A 19,326-nucleotide genomic window follows, 5' to 3' on the forward strand; every position below is an offset into this window, starting at 1 on the left:
ATTATTTCCTTTCTAGATGTGGCAGAAACATTTAAGACCCTCTGAATATTTACATGCTCTCCCCCACATTTCTAGCCCTTTGACAAAAGTTTAACTTGTGTCTAAATTTTCAAATTTAGCTATTCATATTCTTTTCTTAAGATTAGAAGACCTCTACGGTGTGCAATGAGCCCTTTTTATGTATTCCTGGTATCAACAGTTGAGACTTACATGTCCTTTTAAATACCTACCTTGGGATGTCTGGGTGGCTTAGCTGGTTGGGCGACTGACTTTTGATTTCAGCTTGGGTCATGATCTCGGGGTCCTGGATTGAGCCTGCGTGGGGCTCAGGCTCAGTGGGGAGCCTGCCTGAGGATTCTCTCTCTCCCTCTGCCCTGACCCCATTTATGTGTGTGCACACTCTTCTCTCTCTCTCTAAAATGATAAAGAAATCCTTAAAAAATCAGTATCTACCTTAGCTTATCTTGCATCTTTGACATAAATGACAGTACTTTTATTTCTTTCAGTTCTAAGTATTTTCTAATTTGTATTGTGATTTCTTCTTAAGTCCATGATTTAAAAGTATTTCAGACATGAATTTTAAAAATCACTTATTTAATCTTCTAATTTTAATTAATTATATTCAAGAAATATGATCTACCAGATGTCAGATTTTACTTACCAGCTGAGACTTACTTTGTGGTTGTATGTGAAGTGAAACTTTCTAAATATTCCATTTGTGCTTGAGCAGAACTTTTGTATCTTAATTGGCAGATGTGGTCTGCTAGATAAGTTCACAAAATTTTCTATATCCCTATAGATTTGTTTTTAACAGCTTTAGTGAGGTATAACTTATAAACCATAAAACTCACCCATTTAAAATTACATAATGTAATGATTTTTAGTAAATTTGTAAATCGTGCAACATCACTACAGTAATTTTAGAACATTTCACCTTAAGAAGATCTCTCCAGTCCATCTGCAGTAATCCCTGTTCCCATCCTTATTGATTTGTGTATGCTTGATTGACCAGTTTCAGAGAGGTATGAATATGGGATGGCTTTGTCAAATTTGTCTTTGTAATACTGTGAATTTTTGCTTTACACATTTTATAGCTATTTTATTAAGTACATACAAGTTTAAAATACAAGTAGGCAAATTATTCATTTGATCATTGTATAGAATCTATCTCTAAAAATTCCCTTTGTCTTAAGGCCGATTTTGTTTGTAATTAATCTAGCTATGACAACCTTTTTTGGGTTCATATTTACTTGATATATCTTTTCCCTTACATTAATTTAAATGTTCATGTCTTTAAATTATATGTATGTCTTTTGAAATCAGGACATATATGTATGTCTGTTGGAATCAGAATTGGATTTTGTCTTTCTGTCTAATCTGATAATCTCAGTCTTTTACCAGGCAAGGTAATCTATGTACATTCAATGTGCTTGTTGGTATATCTGCTTTAATTTCTATATATTGTTTGTTGCCTTCTTTTACCATGTAGTTTTCCCCCTTTTCTTCCTTTCCTCCCTCCATTTCCTTTCCTGCCTTTTTTAGTTGACTGAAGTTTTCCCCCAGTTCTCTACCAATTCCAGTTTGGAAGTTATGTCGTCTATATAAATACATACATACATACATATATATACTTGCATGTGTACGTGTGTATGCATATATATGTATGTGTGTGTACATGTGTATAAAATCCTTGACAAATCTACTTTTACTTTAAAAGTTATTGTCATGTAGCATTTTAGTTCCATCTTGATTTTTACTCTTATACTGAAAATTATTTTTAAGATTTTCACACATTTACCATTTCTTGGCATAAAACTGTCTCTTGTATCTTATTTCTTCCTTCTGATTCGAGCTCTTCTTCCTGAAGTACATATTTTAGAAGTTTCTCAATGAGAATCTGATAATAGAATCTGAAGACTTTGATTCTTTGTGTGTGTGGAGATGTCTATTTCATTCTTACTATTGAATAAAAATTTGTTTGACAATAGATTCCTGATTTATCTGGTATTTTCTCTCAGCATGTTGAAATTATATTCAATTGTCAGCTCATGCCTTCTGTTAAGAAGTCTGATATAAATCTATTATTCGCCTATTTGATTTTTAATCTTTGCTTGCTTTTATGACCTCCCCTGTATCTAGATGTGTATTTATATATATTTAGTCTGTTCAGCACTCACCATGCTTTCTGAATGTGAGAATTCATATCATTCATCCATTGTGAAAAAACTTTAGCCACTAGGTTTTCAAATTTTACTTCTCCCTCATTCTTTTCTATATTTCTGAAAATCCTGTGATGGGTTTTCTCATTTCATATTCTATGTTTTTTAAAACACTCTTCTGTATTTTTAAATCTCTCTCTTTCTCTGTGTTAAATTCTGGATAGTCTTCCATAGAATTTTGGTCTTTTTGTCCCTGGAGGGTTGGTTGTAAAACAACTGGCACACCACTGATCCCAGCCCTGTTCTAGAGTGGCCTTCAACAAAGTGGTGAAAGGAAATTCTCCTGATGAGCAGAGCTTTGGGTGATTACCTAGACATCCACTCTGGTGAGAAATAAAAGTGGCTTAAATAAGAACATATATGGACTCAGAGTTACTGAGAAACAGCTTGGTCAGAAGTTTGGAAGAAGAAAAATTGAAAGATTGGGAACTAACAGGTCTGTAGTAAAGGCATATGAATGAGGATTGAGTGTGAAGATCTTCGCATGCATGTTCATACCCACCTGAGAGCATCCACCATGCAGGGAGACAACAACCAAGCAGTCAGAATTGATCCAGCCAGTTGATGTTTGCCAACCTTGGACATGAGCCACTTCAGTGCTGGCCCAATAGTCCCATGAACAAAGTAGTAGCCATGGTAGACTAGATGGAAGCCATGTATGGGCCCAAAAGCTTGGGTCCCACTCACTGGGACTGATTAGCTACTGCCATTGTATGACCACGTGACCACAAGATCTGCTAGTCCTATCAATCCACTGCCCTGAAACTGCTGGCCTGATTGAGCAGTGAAATGTCCGTTGAAGGCACAGCTGAGGCATCATCTCAAAGATGGTGAGACCATAAGAATGGGGCACCATTTTCTAGACTGTGGTATGCACTCTGATCAATGACCATTATATGGTGCTATGTCCCCAGTAGGTAAGAATTGCATGGGTTCAAGAACCAAGGGATAAAAATAGGAGTTGCTGTGTAACCATTACTTTAAGTGACCCACTCTGAAATTTATGCCTCTCACCCCTGTAATTCTAGGCTCACTGGTTTAGAGGTCCTTGTTTCTAAAGGGAGAATGCTTTTTGAGGGGAAGAGCAAAAGTCCCATTGAACGTTCCAGTTATGGCTGCCCTGAGCCCCAGCTACTTTGTAGACTCAAAGAAGAGTGGCTAAACTGGCAGGGGTAATTAACCATGGTCTTCAGGAAAGGGTTCAGCTTATACAATGGGGGCAGGGAAGACTGTATTTGGCATCCAGGTGTTCCACTTGTGCGTCTCTTGGCACTCCTTGTCCAGTTCCTCTTTGTCGAATTTCTATCAGCCATGGCCCGAGAAGGATACTGTGACTAGAGAGCCCTGTCTCTCAGGGATGAGGGTCTCAGTCATCTCACCAAATACTTTCTTTTAACCAGAAGAGTAAGTTATAGGTTAGAGAGATCTAGAATATGTAGTAGAAGAGCCATGCAGTGAGACCAGTTGCAGTGATGGGGACTTTAGTTTGTCCCTCTAGCCTTCCTCTTACAACTTAGTACCAGGGAAAGAGGCCATCACAGTCCTGGAGCTACTCCGAGAACTTATGTGAAGTCTGTGGATGTGGCCAATGTAAGCGATATACGCTAGTACACACAGACTGAGGATTTGCTCTTCCACTTGCTCTAAGTGCTGCCAGATGTGCTGTCCCCGGATGTGCTGTCTGGGACCTGCCCTTGACTGAAGAGAGCCCTTGGCCGGAGTGAAGATGCTTGGTACCCTTGCCTCAACTCAGGACAATTCTGAAGGGCCATCCCAGTTTCAAAGCCTCCCCGGAGGGTCCGCTGAGGCCTTTGATGACATTGAATGGCAACTGTACTTTGCCCTCTGCCCAATCCTGCTTCCTTCCCTTCCTCCTCAGATCTTGATCTTGAGGGCACTCTCTAACCAACTCTCTGCATGCTAACCTCCATTTCAGAGTCTGCTTCCTGGGGGGAAGCCTGAAACAGAAGTAGATGTTGGTAGCTGCCCAGAAGAACTAGACAGGCCACTGCCCTGGCCAGAAGATCTGATCTCTGTGTGTATGGTCACCACCTCATACTGCTCACTTCTACGTCAAGATCTCAGGTTGGTGTAACTGCGTGTGGAACTGTAGTTAAAGGGACTCCTGGAAATTTAGTATTTAGCTCTCCAGTCTCTGTCGCATAGGACGTTAGGCTAGAGTGGGGTTTGGATGGGTGTAACTTGGGTGAGACAACTTACGATATCTGCCATACTCTCTCCACTCTTCAAAATCCATTTATTCTCACTCACATAAATATCCAAACAATAATAGCAAGAACAACATACTCCTGGCTGACATAATGCCATGATTCCTTCTACAAATGCACTCTCCCCCTCTCCTCCAAATGGCAGAGCAAGAAAGTCAGTCACAGCATCTACTCTGAGCGATATTCATTTCTACTTTAATTCAGTCATAATCCCATTTTCTTAACCTGTATCCTAGGGACTAAATTATGAAATTAACACCACTAATGCACCTTATTTAAGATAATGGGGAAAGGGAGGTGGATTAAAAAAAAAAACAAGAAAGAAAATAAGGTAAATCCATCCTCGTTTTTTTACTTCTCGTCACAAGTTTATTGTAGACATTTGTAAGTTCTTTCCTCTACTACCCATTCTGGTTTTGCTAAGCTTGCATCCAGCACCTCGTCTGGTTGAGGTTCTTTTTCTGGTGATGCAACCATAATTTTCATGCCTGAAACATCTGAGTTCTTGATGATCTTGTTTATATGGGATTGCTGTAGTCTTTTGGGGGTGTTCCTTTCTTTTTAATTGTGGCAAACTATACATAACCTAAAAGTTACCATTTTAGCCATCCGTAAGTGCGTAATTCAGTGGCATTAAATATATTCACAGTGTTGCGTAACCATCACCACTGTTTATTTCCATAACTCTTTCGTCATCCCAAACAGAAACTCTATACACATTAAGCAATAACTCCCCATTCCACCCTCTAACACTTGCCCTTAGTGATCTCTAGTCTACTTTCTGTCTTTTTTAATTTGCATATTTTTGATTCTTCATATAAGAGGAATTACATACATTTCTCCTTTGGTGTCTAGCTTATTTCACTAAGCATAATATTTTCAAAGTTCATCTGTATTGTAGCAAGTATCAGATTCTTGTGCCTTTTTACAGCTAATATTTCATTGTATGTATGTACCCATTTTATTTATTCATTCATGTGTTGATAGACATTTGATTTGTTTTCACCTTTTGGCTATTGTGATATACTGCCATGAGCATTGTTGCAAAGTATCCGAGTTCCTCTATACATTCAGTTCTTTCGAGTGTATACTTAGGAGTGGAATTGCTGGATCATATGTGGTACTTCTATGTTCAGCCTTTTGAGGAACTGTCAAACTGTTTTTCCACCACTGGCTGCACGATGTTACTTTCCTACCACCAATGCATGAATGTTCCCATTACTGCATATCCTTGCCAATACTTGTTATCCCCCCCTTTTTATTATAGCCATCACAATAGGTATTAAGTGGTATATTATTATAATTTTGATGAATTTTCCAAATAACTAAGGATGTTGAACATCTTTTTCATGTCTTCCGTTAACTTTTATCACATAACTAAAAACAACCATAGAGGATATTCTGGGTTCAGATACACTCCCTCTCTATGCCCATTGTATAGCAGCTATTTTTTTCCTCCTTTGGATTCTGGAAAAATCATTTCGGCCAACATGGTAACTGAATTTTGTCCGTTAATTTAGTGGTTTAGGAGCCCGAAATGACCAGGTGGCCGTCTCAACTTCCAACGTGATGGGATATTATTATATCTCTCTGGAAAATAAAGCATTCTATCTTTGGCTAATAAAACTTTTAATCCAACAAAGATAAAATCAAGGGGACTGAAACAAAAACATTTTGCAAATGAAACATTAGGTGTGATTAAAGAGAGACCACCCATTTTCCAACCCTTTCTTCCTGGAACCATGTGTCCTGCTTACTGAAGAAACAGTATCATAAGTAGTTCAGAGAGCATGCCATTTCCTGTAGGGCAGCTTCCCAAGTACACTAAGTATCTCCCAACCAGTACTGCAGCTACATCTTTAATAAGCCATTCCGCAATTATTTTTATCAGGTCAAATATTGGGGGATGGAGTAGATGGTGAGATCAGTGAATCCTATGGGCATGTAACCATTGCCTTATTTATTATTATTTTTTTCCAATGAATTTACCTCCTCAGTCAGAAGCAATGATGTATGTAGGATACCATGTTGGTGAGTAAAGCATTCATTTAGCACATGTAAATTAATGCACGAAGAAGCAATTCCAGCCAGGGTGGCCAAATCCATATCCAAAATAAACATCTGTATGGACAATAACAGACTGAAAGGGAGCCAGGTGGCTACCTGCTTCCTTCATGCTAAGGTTGCTCTACTGGGGGCTCAGTTGGTTTCTGTTGCTTGGAGATTAGAAACTTAGTAACAGCAGGGAATAGTTTAACTCTGGCAGAGAAAAATCCATGTTTCACCCATACATAATCCCATGTCTACAACCTCTTATTTCATAGGCCAACTGAGCATGGCTGAGTGAAGGGAACCAACCAATATATACAAAATAAATAAGCTTGACTATTATTGAGTACTTTCTTTGCAGAGGAATCTACTATTGAATATTGGCATTGAACACAAATATCTTCATTCTTTTGTTGTATATTCTGAATGGTCCATCTATATGACTCTTTCCCAAGTCCCTTGTTGCCAGTCCTTCAAACTTGTTTTTTCCAAGACCCAGACACCTGACTGAACTGTTACATATGTCTAGCATTTGAAGAGATCCCTACCTCCAGTTTTCTCTTCTAAGAGTCAAAGTGGACATTAAGATGTATTTCCCAAGTTCTGCCCAGTTGGAAGCTTTTTCCGTCCTTGTCCGTCTTGGGTGAGATTGCAAAGAACACTTGTAGCTGGAGCCAGCATATGTTAGAGAACCTTCTCTAAACGAGGCTTGAATATTTCACCCTCAGCCACCTGGCTATAGGGAATTGCACCGAGGTCTTAGATATGTGCTGGTGAAAGGACAGATGAGAGGCAGGAGTAATACACTGGGAGTATGAAACATCTGCTGGCCTCAAAAGGGAAGTAGCTATTTACTGAAATAGCAAAATTCTTGGAGTTTTTCAAAATTGTTTCAAAATTCTTGGAGTTTTTATTGTAATTATCCTATTTCCACAGGCTCCATGTAGTGTTTTGATTCACAGGGTCATGGGAGATAATAACAGAATTAATTGCCATTTAACCTCGAAGAACTGCCATATCTCCTCTTCCTCTGGACTCTCACTCAAAGACTTAGGAGTTATTTTGTCAGTGGGTTAAAATAGAACATTTGAATCTAGAGAGGCTACCAAACACTGTGGGAGAGGATACAATGTTTAGCCAATTGTTTTTTACTTTGGAATGAAGATAGTGACATTCCTGGATCACTGAACCCACAGAAACTGCATGGAGAATAGATCTCTGAATTTCCTTGGGCTTTAGCTCTTACCCTGTGGCATGTGCTCATCTTTGCAAGACATCTAGAGACATCTTTGCAAGACATCAGTTCACTAGTCCTATGAGCACATTATCATCAGTGCAGAGGGCCAGAGGGGTGCCCTGTGGGATGGTGATGATCAAGTTCTTAGCGGACTAAATTTCGTCCTGGGACCAGGGGGTTGACATGGCCTTGAAGGAAGTTGGTAAAAGTATAATGCTAAACCTTCCAGGTGAAAGAAAACTTTATGTAGACATGAGGGCTGGGTAGGAGGCATTTTCGGGATTAGTAGGCACATTCCAGATACTAGGGGCTGTGTTCATTTGTTCCAATAATGAGATCTCACTTGAAGCAGACCTGCTATGGAGTTACCAACTGAGAAAGCTTAGTAGTCAGTCTCCTATTATTCTCAAAAACTTATTTTTTTTTTCCACATAGGTCAAACAAATAACTTAAAAGAGGTTACCGTGAGAATACCTATCTCTCAAGCTTCATTTCTTTAATGATGTTACTCTATGATCCCCCGAGTGATAACGGTATTATTCATTTTCGTTTGCAGTTTGGAAAGTGAGGGAGAGGTTTCAGAGCTTCCACTTATGCCTTCCTTTTCCATGATAGCCCCCAGCGGCATAGGTCCGAATTCCAGTTTAGAGGAATCTTCTGGTTGCTTGGAATAGCTATTACAACTATGTGGGTACAGCAGCGAGTGGACAGTCTAGTTTGATCTTAAAAGCCCTTTGATCAACTAGCTACCCTTAAAGAGTCTTACTGTTCAAACAATTCTGATTATTAATTTGATTCTGATGCCTATTTTGGGAATCCTATCTACCTCACCTCTGGCACTTGTGACTTGTCTTCTGCCATTCCAGGATTTAGTTACCCTCATTTAAATAAGAAAGCCATTTTCACTAGGGTTTTCTTTCACATTCACTTATGACCTGTAGAGGACAGCCACCACGGAACTTAAAAACATGCGGTCACTTGTCCCTTGCCAAAGCATTACTTAATATTAAGGTTCAATGAGTGTTCTCTGGGCCCTTTTGGTAGATATATTTAGAGAGTGGGCAAGCAGACTGAGCATGAAAATTTGTCCCAATGTACCTATTTTCTGAAGTCTTTAGGTTCTTTCCTGCACTTTGTGTCAAGAAATTTCTGGCATCTTGGGGTACCTGGGTGGCTCCGCCATTAAGCGTCTGCCTTCAGCTCAGGTCATGATCCCAGGGTCCTGGGATTGAACCCCACATCAGGATCCCTGCTCGGTGGGAAGCCTACTTCTCCCTCTCACACTCCCCTTGCTTGTGTTTGCTCTCTCGCTGTCTCTCTCTGTCAAATAAATAAATACAATCTTAAAAAAAAAAAAAGAAATTTCTGGCATCTCAATGTCATTTCACATAGAACACTTCTGAGTCCAGGTTTTAGAAAAGCAAGTGAACAAACAGGACTGCCAGCTGTTTAAGCTGAAATCACTGATAAGGGCAGAAATGTTGATTAATTCAATCTGATCTGAAATTATTTACCTCCTTCTCTAGTCTAGAAACCTTAGAATCTGTTCCCATGCATATTATGCAGGTTCCTGATGCTCTGAGTTAGACAAATTTTGCAGTTGTGTTTGTCTGTCCCTGTTCAGTTTAACTTCATAAACTAGCAAATGCTAACTATGACTGTGATATAAGTAATAGAAGTCTGGAAGCAATGAATTGTGGTAAGGGGGGAAGATAAGGAGAACCAGCATCCCCTGCAAGTTAGTTACCTGAAGTGAGATTATTAAAGACTCTTAAAAGAAAGATAGTTATAATCTCAACATATGGAAGAGGAGGGGCTGATTATGCTGGGGTAGGTCAGTGGGACTTGGCAGTTCAGATACCCACTGTCATTCAATCCTCCCAAATATCCCCATTCCAGTCATGGGTGGAGGTGGCAGAGCACATAGCCATGCAAACTTTCATATGGGACCTCGTGTGACTGTAAATCCCCCTGAGTCATCACTCGGAGACTTGCAGGATCAGATTCTATATCTCATTGTCGGCTATGTCAGACAAAAAACATGGCGGACAAGAGATAAAAAGTCTTCATGGCAATTATATTAACTCCTTGGTCTCTAACCATGTCTTCAACCAGAAACTTAAAATCTTGATGTTATCCTTTTCTTCCTTTAAGGACTCCAGTATAATTAGAACTAGTCAGTCCACCACACAGACTTGATATTTCTGATGTCCCTCATTCTGTTGTATAATAGTGACACTTGGCCATCCAAGAGCTGGCCTTCAATTAGCATACCACCACTTCTGGTGACTGCACATAAAGGTTTAGGCAACGTTCACCACTGTGTCCCTTCCCCTGCTCACGGTAAGATCCTCAGTGCCTTCAAGTCCAACCAAGACAGACAACCAGTCTCAGATTTCTATTTTCCTTACCTGGAAAGTCACATCTGTTATCAATTAATTTATCCATCAGCATTCACTCTAATCAGTTTAAGCAGATACTGTGTAGTTTAAAGAATCTTTAGGAGAGCCAGAGAACCAGGCTTGAGTGATTGCTACACAGCTAGGAACACAGCAGCCTTGAGAAATACGTTAAGTCTAACATAAGAATGTTTTGAAGAAAACAGTCCTGGTATCACCTTGTCATTTGGAACCTATAACAATAGAACTGGACTTTAGAAATTTTACCCCAGCTGCCCTGGAAGAAGTGGATGTTTCTGCTTTCCAGGAGATCTAATCTTCCTTTATACGCCCACTGCTCATGTGGTTTACTTCCATCTTTTAGTTTTGAGTAATGATACCTGCTCGGCAGAAGCTTGATCTTATTAGGACTCCGAAGCTGCAAGGGAGTCTGGGAAGTGTGTAGCTCTGCTTTTGGCTTCTATCGTACAGGAAGTCAAGCTACAGGGAGATTACATAAATTCTGAGGTACTCAACTTAGTTATCATTCACACTTGTTAAAGGAACTGTCAAACCTCTGACCCGTTCCTCCATTTGATTAAACTTAGCAGTTAGCATAGACAGGTCAGGTAGGAGTCAAGGAGGGCGAATTAGCTGTGGGTCATTTCTTCTTAAAAATAAGGAATTTTGCAGGAAGAATGGAGCTATCCACAATGTACTAGAATTATAATATAAAAATAGAAAGCAGATGTGTTAAACATTACAGCAAGGAAGGAAAAGAAGTCAATATTTACAAAACAAAGAACTAATGGCATTCCCCCCCCCTCAATCTTCTAAGGTATGACAATGGTAGAGCCAAGAATAACAAAGAACAGGAATGAGAAAAAATGAATTGCAGTTTCTCTTAACTTTCATTCATATCTAAATCCTCTGTTCTTAGATTTTTAAATAAAAAACAGCAACAGGAACTTAGCTCTGGGCTAAGACTGGAAACAATTCAGGTGGTTATACTTTTCTGAAAACAATATTTACGTTTTTCAGGTTCAAATGAGCACAATTCAAAGTAAGGTAATGATAATCGTGAGTGAATGATAAGTGTGGGGTGGGATAACATCCTAAATTGATAAGATAGTAATTAATTTGGGGACAAGTTCGTATCTGTTACATCTAAAAAGTTCTAATCATAAAAATCAGGAAGTGAAAATTAAAAGGAACTTAAAACCAGTCTAACTTCTCACTGCAAGGCAGAATTCTTTCTACTACATCCCTGACAAATGATTCAGCTTATTTCATCCACATGAATATTTCTGGGAACAAAGAGCAAATCATCCCATTGGTTATCAAATGAGAAATGTGCTTAGTTTGGTATAACTTTATCTAAGTGAAGTTTGATTGTTTGTTATCTAGTGATTATCATTTTGTAAGTTCTTGCAACCTATGTTATCTGTTCTTTTATTGATGTAGTTACAAATTTATTAAGGTTCTCAATAGGTGTGAAAGGATTTTTTAAAGCTGATTTCAATGTGTCATATATCTTCCAATAATCAAAATTAAATAGGTTAAGAGGATTAGTCCCCTGGGTAGTTTCCAACCTTCCTACCTAACCCCCCCATTTAGTACTCTAACTGTACTAAACAATGGGCATTGACAACAGAAATGTTTTCAAAACCTCCAAAGAAAATAAAGATCCATTCATGTCTTTTGTTTTAAAGTATTATTTACTGAAGAAGAAAAGGCAGGGGAAGTGGAATGGCTGTTCCTAAAGTTGATTTATAATGATTCACCTGTTATGAAAGAATTATGAACTGCACTGATATCAAAACCCAAAATAAATTCGCTTGCCTAATAGCTACTGTAAGATTTACGTCTTCCCACTGTGGCAATCATGTTGGTCAAGATTCTTTGGGATTGCAAATGACAGAAAATCATTTAACTGGCTTATTCAAAAGAAGGAATTTATTGGCTCATGTAATTAAAAGGTGATTGATTCAGACATGGCTGAATCCAGGTGCTCATAGGATACGATGAGCCAATAATCTCTCACTCTGGTTCTATCTCTTGCTTTTGGCCGACTATTTCCCTGTCGATGGCAGTGATAGCCAAGTGCAACTCCAAGTCTGTATGCTACCATTTAATCAACTACACCAGAAATTTTTAATGCCTCTTTTCTAATAATTACAGCTAAGTTTCTCTGGCTAACTTTCCTGAGCTCGACTTGGTTCACACACCTGTTGCTGAAGCTCTTCACTGTGGCCTGAGAAGCTGAATAGGTTGATTTGCCAGTGTGAGTGTGCTGTTGGCAAGAGGAAGGCTGAGTAGAACTGAACTTCACACAGCTTCCGGCTGACAGTGCAGACCTGGCTATTTGCTGGACCAGGGCTTCATCTGCCTGGAGGAAGGGGTGTATCCTTCTACATTGCACAAAGGCATCCTGTGGACTAGCTGTGGCTTTGGAGCCATGGATGTGAACCACTTGGACTTTGAGTGGGGGAGGGTAGTCCTCTGGATGAAAATCAGGTGCTGTTTCTACACTAAGGAAAAATGGACCCTGGGCCAGCGAACTATCAGATGCACACCACGGGAGAAATGCCATTACACTAAGGCCAATCGTGTAATTCCGAATGTCTCGTTTTGTAGGTCCAGCTCAACTCAGTTTAAATGTACGCAGCTCAGGTCAATCCAATCCAACAATATTGGATTATTAAATAGGCCAAAAGCTATGTTTGTTTGGTGTATGTTTGGGTGTGTGCCGGGCGGGTGGGTAAGGAGGCATTACCAAAACCAAAACAAAAACAAAAAAGAAAAAGGACAGAAGAGAGCTGTTCTTCAAAAATCAGAAACTATTCTAACTTTAAATTGGCAACTATGAAATTTCTTTTTTCTTTTCAAATGAAATTCTACTTTGCTTTATCAAATAATTTAAAAACCAGAAATGGTAGAATGTAAATCTTCCTTTAGAGCAAAATAATCTGTGTATTTAAGTGAATTACACATCTATTATATGTTCAAATATAATTATACTCTGGTAAACTTACGAAATTAAGGGATTTAAAAATAAATATTTCCTTCATTATATTTGTTATAGGTATATCAATCCTCATTTCTTTAGAGTCTGACACAGCAACCAAATATATATGCTGTAGAAAGTCAACTTATTATTTTCAGGTCATCTTTAAATACCGTTTAGCTTTTAAAAAAATTATTGCTAGTTGCTCATAGTTTGCTAAGAAAAAAAAAAAGAATTAGCTTTGTATTTCTGTAAAAGCTTACTTTTAACACCGCCCCCCCTTTAAGTTCTGTTTAAGTTTTAACAGTGCTTGCATTAACTTTAAACCTTAGGGAAAGCGCAAAATAAACAAGCTGATAATATTATCTAGTCAAAGTAAAACAGTGAGTAGGGGAGTGGGGAGAGAGGGCGGGCAGTATCCAAATGCCAAATGGGATTTGTTTTTACTTAAGCGTTTACAGAGCATCAGCGAGAACTTCCTTCGAAGCTAAACTATTCGGCACCTGAAAAATACTGAAGTCTAGTTCTTTCTGGATAAAAGAGAGAGAGCAGGATTTAAGTGAGTAAATACTTAAGGTTAAGTGAGTAAATACTTAGGGGGAAAAAAAAGGCTAACCGCCACTGGGGAACTTTGGAACTTCTTTTTGTTTGTTTTTTTAAAATCTCAGCAGCGGAGTGAATTTTCCTGTTCCCGGGCCAGAAATCAGGGCAACCTGCGCTTGAGGCTCTGTCCGCCTTCCCAGCGCTGGAGGGAGAGCGGCGGGGAGGACCACGCGCTGACGATGACAGAAAGCGCAGGGCCGCCCGGAGCCCGCACGGCCCGCGCGCCCCGACGGCCGGGCGGGCTCGGCGTCCGCAGGCGTCCCCGCGGCAGCCGGGCGCGGAGCGCTGGGCACCGCCGGCGCGCGTCAATGGGCCCATTCAGGCCTGCGCCGCGCGGGGGTTGAGAAGTTAAGGGGCGGGAGGTGGCGCGCCGGGGCCGCGGCCGCGCTATTTGCATTTCAATGAGACCCGCTTGTTGACTCAGTGCCCGGCGCTTCCGCAGCTCCCACCAGAATCTGCCTTTGTTGGTTTTAGCTCCGGTCAAGTCCACTTCTTGCAACGGGGGAGCCGCGCGCATTTAGTTTGTGTAGTCAGGCAGAACACTCGACAGGAAGGAAGGAGGAAGGGGTGCTCTGCGCGGCCATTGTCTGGGCAACTGGGCTTAAGCAGCCGAGTGACTATTTAATCTATAAGGTGCACTTGAATCCCTCGCAAATCCGCTCAGTGTGGAGCAGGGGGCACCCAGACAGGGACAGATGGTGCAGAACCCCTTTGTTTAAAAATATGGAAATGCGCTTTTTCATTTACTTAAGGTAGTCCGCTCTTTTAACTGTTGCTTTTCCCCCTTGTTGCATTGTCAATGGGAGACCCGGAGATGCTAATGGGTCTGGTCAGCTCTGCCCGAGCGCCTCCTTTTTTTTTTTTTTTAAATGTAAGTACTGGAAGTGAGCCTGCTATGTTTGGTAAGCCACCGTTCCAGTAGGGACCCGTTGTACCCTTCTGGCGTCTTCTGAGCTTAGGCAGAGAGCAGCCGAAGGAAATTTGTTCAAAAGTTTTGCAATATTTCTTTTTCAGAGCCCCACCCCCCACCCTTTTCCTTTTTTACGTTAAACATCAAATTCAGAGGGGTCAGGATGCTTCCCATTCAGCGTGATTTCCCTCTGGAGAAAAGGGAGAATTTACTGTCTTCGGGGTCTCCTGATGCTGTGCAGTGACCTCTTGGGCCACGGAGCGCGGTGACGGACGGCCCCCTTGGGTTCCCACAGCGGGAAGGATACTGCCGCAACTCCACGAGGCCGCACACGTGTTTCTGCTTCCACAGCTGTAATTTAGAGTGTGTTCAACACCAGGCTGTGGAAATGTGCACATACGCTTGCAGTATTTTAGAAAAGTAGAAGACTCTGCCCATAGAGCCTTTGGGCATGTCGACATTTCACAAGATGGGTTTTTCTGACTATCCCGAGAGTATCGAGAACTCTATATTCAGTGGGGCTGGGGGTGCGTTTAGGAACTTCTGAACGCACCCCAAGTCAGTCTGCAAGGAGGTCAATCAACTGTCCACCCATATGAACTATTTTTATTGTCCCAGCTTTTGTTTAAGCCTTGGGGGTCAAGGTTCCGCTGGACTGTTCTTGCCATAATAGTACAAAGCAGTTGAAAAATCCGAACGGAGAACTGCGTGGTAAAAATCAGATAATTCCCCCCCCCTTTTTTAAGATTTATATTTATTTATTTGGCAGAGAGAGACAGCCAGCGAGAGAGGGAACACAAGCAGGGGGAGTGGGAGAGGAAGAAGCAGGCTTCCCAATGGAGCAGGGAGCCCGATGCTGGGCTCGATCCCAGGACTCCGGGATCACGCCCTGAGCCGAAGGCAGACGCTTAACCGCTGTGCAACCCAGGCGCCCCGATAATTTCCCATTTTTAACACAGATTACACGGGAAGCAGATTATGGTCTTGCCGTTTTGAAGATAGGATAAAGGTGACATTGGAAAATAGATTGCTGAAGTATTTTAATCTTGAGGTGTTTAAATCTAGGGCATGTTAATACATTTATGTGAAGAGACAGATGTCTGTTTGGTCTCTAATTCTAATGCAAACATTTGTGTGAAATGCTCACAGTCCATTTTTATTTTTCTTAAAAGGCACTCTTACCTGCCACGTGGCTGCAGACTCCAGCTCTCAAGTTGTCCTGACATGCCCTCCCCAAACATATACAACATACACAACACCTGGATCTGTGAATTAATTACTATCTAGGCTACCACGGAGAGGCTTTCTAAGTGGCCAAGTGCAAGGATCTTCTGTTTCTTATCCAAGTACCTTCTTCTGTCACTGCCCTGAGTCCATGCATTGACCCTTAACTATGAATTCCTGCTACATTTCCCTTTCAGTCAGCCATTTTAGAGCAGGAAAGAGCCAGAAGCAGGTGTCAGCCAGCAGGTGTGGCTTATAATTCATATTTTTTTGCAGATAAATCTATCCAACGTGGTTTAAAGTTTATCTTGTCAGAAATTAAAAATGTGGGAGTAGGGGGAATCAGTATTTTTACATGCTTAAGCATTGTTCAGTAAACAAATTTGTTCAGAAATTCAAAAGTTAAAGGAAAGAGAGCTTTGCTTGGAGTTCTAAAATTTTGTGGTTTTTCTTCCAAATGGTGAAAAATGGAATACAGTGTTGTTGTTGTTGTTGTTGTTGTTGTTTATTCCATGGATAGGTGTGAGCTTGGGCATATTAAAGTTCCTGGGTTTCTTTTGATTTTATATAATGAAGCTTTTGTTGGACTTCACTACAGTGATGGTCCCCCTTTCTGATTTTGATTAGGCCACGAAAACCTACAGGCTCACAGATATTTGTCATTTGGTTTTGGTTGGTAAGTGAATTTTGGTGATGTAACCGTGAAGCCACAGATTCCCTAAAGCGTTGGAATGCAGCAAAAGGGAAGTATCCCATCTAGCGAAGAGTTTTGGTTTTAGTTGAACTTGCAGCTTCATGCTCACGCAGAGTGAATAAATGATGGCTGTTCATCTAGCCCAGGGGGATAAGATTGGGGCACTGATGTTTTGCTGGGGAAAACATTTTCAGGATGCTTTTAAAGCCAGTGTGTTATATGGGACCGACCTGGGCCTCTACTAAAGATCAGAGAATAAGGCTTTGCATAGGGAAAGCTACTTCCGCAACTGACCCTGTTTATGGGAGAGGATTTTGGCCAGTTGGGGCATGAATTCAAATCCTTTAGTTATGGATCAGTTCCTATAAGACTATCGTGTCTGGGTTGAAGTTATTCAAATTGAACTGTTATTAGTTTGGCATTGCTTGGATTTGTCCAAAATGAAAATAATTATGGTGATCTTCAATACTGGAAAGACAATTATTTAGAAGTGTGTCCCGTAATTTCTGTTCTGGTGTGGACTCAGTTTAGGAAAGGTCTCCAAGTCAGAAATTGTTTTCCACAAAGGCAGGACAAATTCCTAACTGCCAACAGTAAAATATTTCTGTTGCATCTTACCTGATTTCTGAAGAGACAGGGCTCCTTCCTGTTGTTGTTTTTTCTCTTACCTTTCTGGCCTCTCCTTAGTTTTCTGTACAGGCTCTTTGCCCCTTCGCTTATCCCTTATTGTGCTCTCTTAGGGCTTCTGTCTTTGGTTCTCATCTCTTCTGTACATTCTCCCATGGTGAAATTTCTGGGAGATCTTTCTTGAACATATTAGGTACCCTCTTGCCTCAAGACCTTTGCACACACTGTTTTCCCTGCTTAGAATGTTATTTCCCCAGATATGGGGATACCTGGCTTGTTTATTCGTTTAGTTCTATAGTCAAATGTCACCTTTTGAATAAAGCTTTCTGTGGTTATCCGTAGAAAATAGCAGACACCCAGTTAGGGCTGGAACTAGGTGGAGGCAAGCAGGGTACGAGGGACACAAACTTAAGAAGGCAAGTTCAGAGTCAGTACCTGAGAATGTGTGCCTTTTTACGTTTGGTACCCTAAGCACCTCACTTGCCTTACCTATCCTAGTCCTACCTGTCCCAGCCCTGTACCTGGACTCAGTCACTCCCTAGTCTCTTAGTTTATTTTTCTTCACAGATATCATCACAACTAACATATATAACTGATTATTGTATGTCTCCCCACCCTTGTCCCACTCACATCATTAGAATGTGGGACCGGTGGGAGCAGGGCTCTTGTCTGTTTTGGCTTTTGCTGTACCCCCAGAGTTTAGAACAGAGCTCAGAACCAAATAGGTATTCATTATATATTTGTATTTAAGTGGCTAGAATGTATAAATCACCACCACTCATATTATTGATGACTCTCAAATGCACAAAAATAAGTTATGTAAATGGACCTTTCACCTTGGATGTCTGTCCCATAAACTTTTCAAACTCAGCATGTCCCAAATTGCATTCACCACTTTTCACTCCCCCAAACTACCTCCCACCTGAATTCTCTTTTCGGATGAGTCTGAGCTCCATCCAGCTCCTCGAAATGCTAGTGATGTGGTAATTCAGGCTTATCAAGTTTACTCCCTAAATAACTCCAGCCTTCTCCTTCTCCCTCCCTGCCACCCTGCTTTAATTCAGGCTCTCCTCCTTTCCCCTCGACTGTCACCTTCCAACTGATCTTGTGGCAAATGGCTTGTCTTCTGCTGAAAACTTCTGCCACATTGCTGTGAAGCGAGCTCTCTAAACCACATATCTGATTATGCCACTTTCTTATCTTACAATCCTTGCGCGTAGCCCCCTAGGTTTGAAGATATACTTAAAGGCCCTTGGTGACTCTCTCCTTGGTTTCAGTTTCCTGCTGTGCCCCTCCTCTGTTCCTGCTCCCTGTTATCTACCCTTCTCAACACACACACACTTTGTGCTCAACTCAAAGAGGACTTGGAATGTTGGAATCATCTATCCTCTTAAATGCCGCTTACTATTGCCTGGCTAATCTCTGTTTATCCTTTCAACCCCAGTGGAATGGGCAATTTGAACTTTCCTCTACCTATCATGCTATTTTGGAATTTTCTGTTTAGTTACCTGTCTCTCCTTATGCTGTGAGCACCTTAAGGATAGGAACTGGGTGTTTCATTTTTGCATATCCAGTACAGAATTGGCCCTCCATGTTTGTTGAATGAATGTATAAATTCATCTAAAGATTATTTTATGTGGAAGAAGGTATGGGTCTAAATGACATTTTCCTTACTTACTATCTATTTATCTATCTATTCCAACATTATTTTAAAAAATCCTTCCTTTCTCTCTTCTGGGAGAAGTTTACTTTACCATATATTACATTCTTACAAATAGTTGGATATAGTTCCAGTTTTTCTTTTATCATCTTCATTTATATATCCACACCTGTATCGATAATATACCAGTCTAGTCTCCCACAGCCACCTTTTTTCCCAAAGTATTCTTTGGGCTGTGCCTATGTTTATTTTCCTAAATATATAAATATATTTTCCTAAATATAGGTATCAAATGTTTTATTGATTTTAATACAAAAATACAGCTAGAGTTTTAATTGAAGTAACTATCTGAAGAGTAGCTTGAAAAAAAGCAGAACTCTTTCTAATTTTTGTTTTCTCATCATGAAGCTGGTTGGTTGCTAGTTTAAGAGTAACCAGATAATAGAAAACCACGTCAAAAACTGGCATCAAGTGATAGCCACTTCGTAAG

The 19,326-nt window shown here is 40.5% G+C and overlaps 1 long non-coding RNA gene across 1 annotated transcript in view; it reads left to right on the forward strand.

Moving 5' to 3' along the window:
- The first annotated feature begins 13,563 nt into the window (after positions 1-13,563).
- LOC148109061 (uncharacterized) overlaps positions 13,564-19,326 on the forward strand; it is a 229,516-nt gene continuing 223,753 nt past the window's right edge. Inside the window, exon 1 of the long non-coding RNA XR_015726481.1 lies at positions 13,564-13,677. This is a non-coding gene — a long non-coding RNA (uncharacterized LOC148109061). The remainder of the gene's footprint in view (positions 13,678-19,326) is intronic.

This window comes from Ursus americanus, chromosome 13 (genome assembly GCF_024610735.1).
Source record: "Ursus americanus isolate L20-20 chromosome 13, mUrsAme1.1.p, whole genome shotgun sequence".
Lineage (NCBI taxonomy): Eukaryota > Metazoa > Chordata > Mammalia > Carnivora > Ursidae > Ursus > Ursus americanus.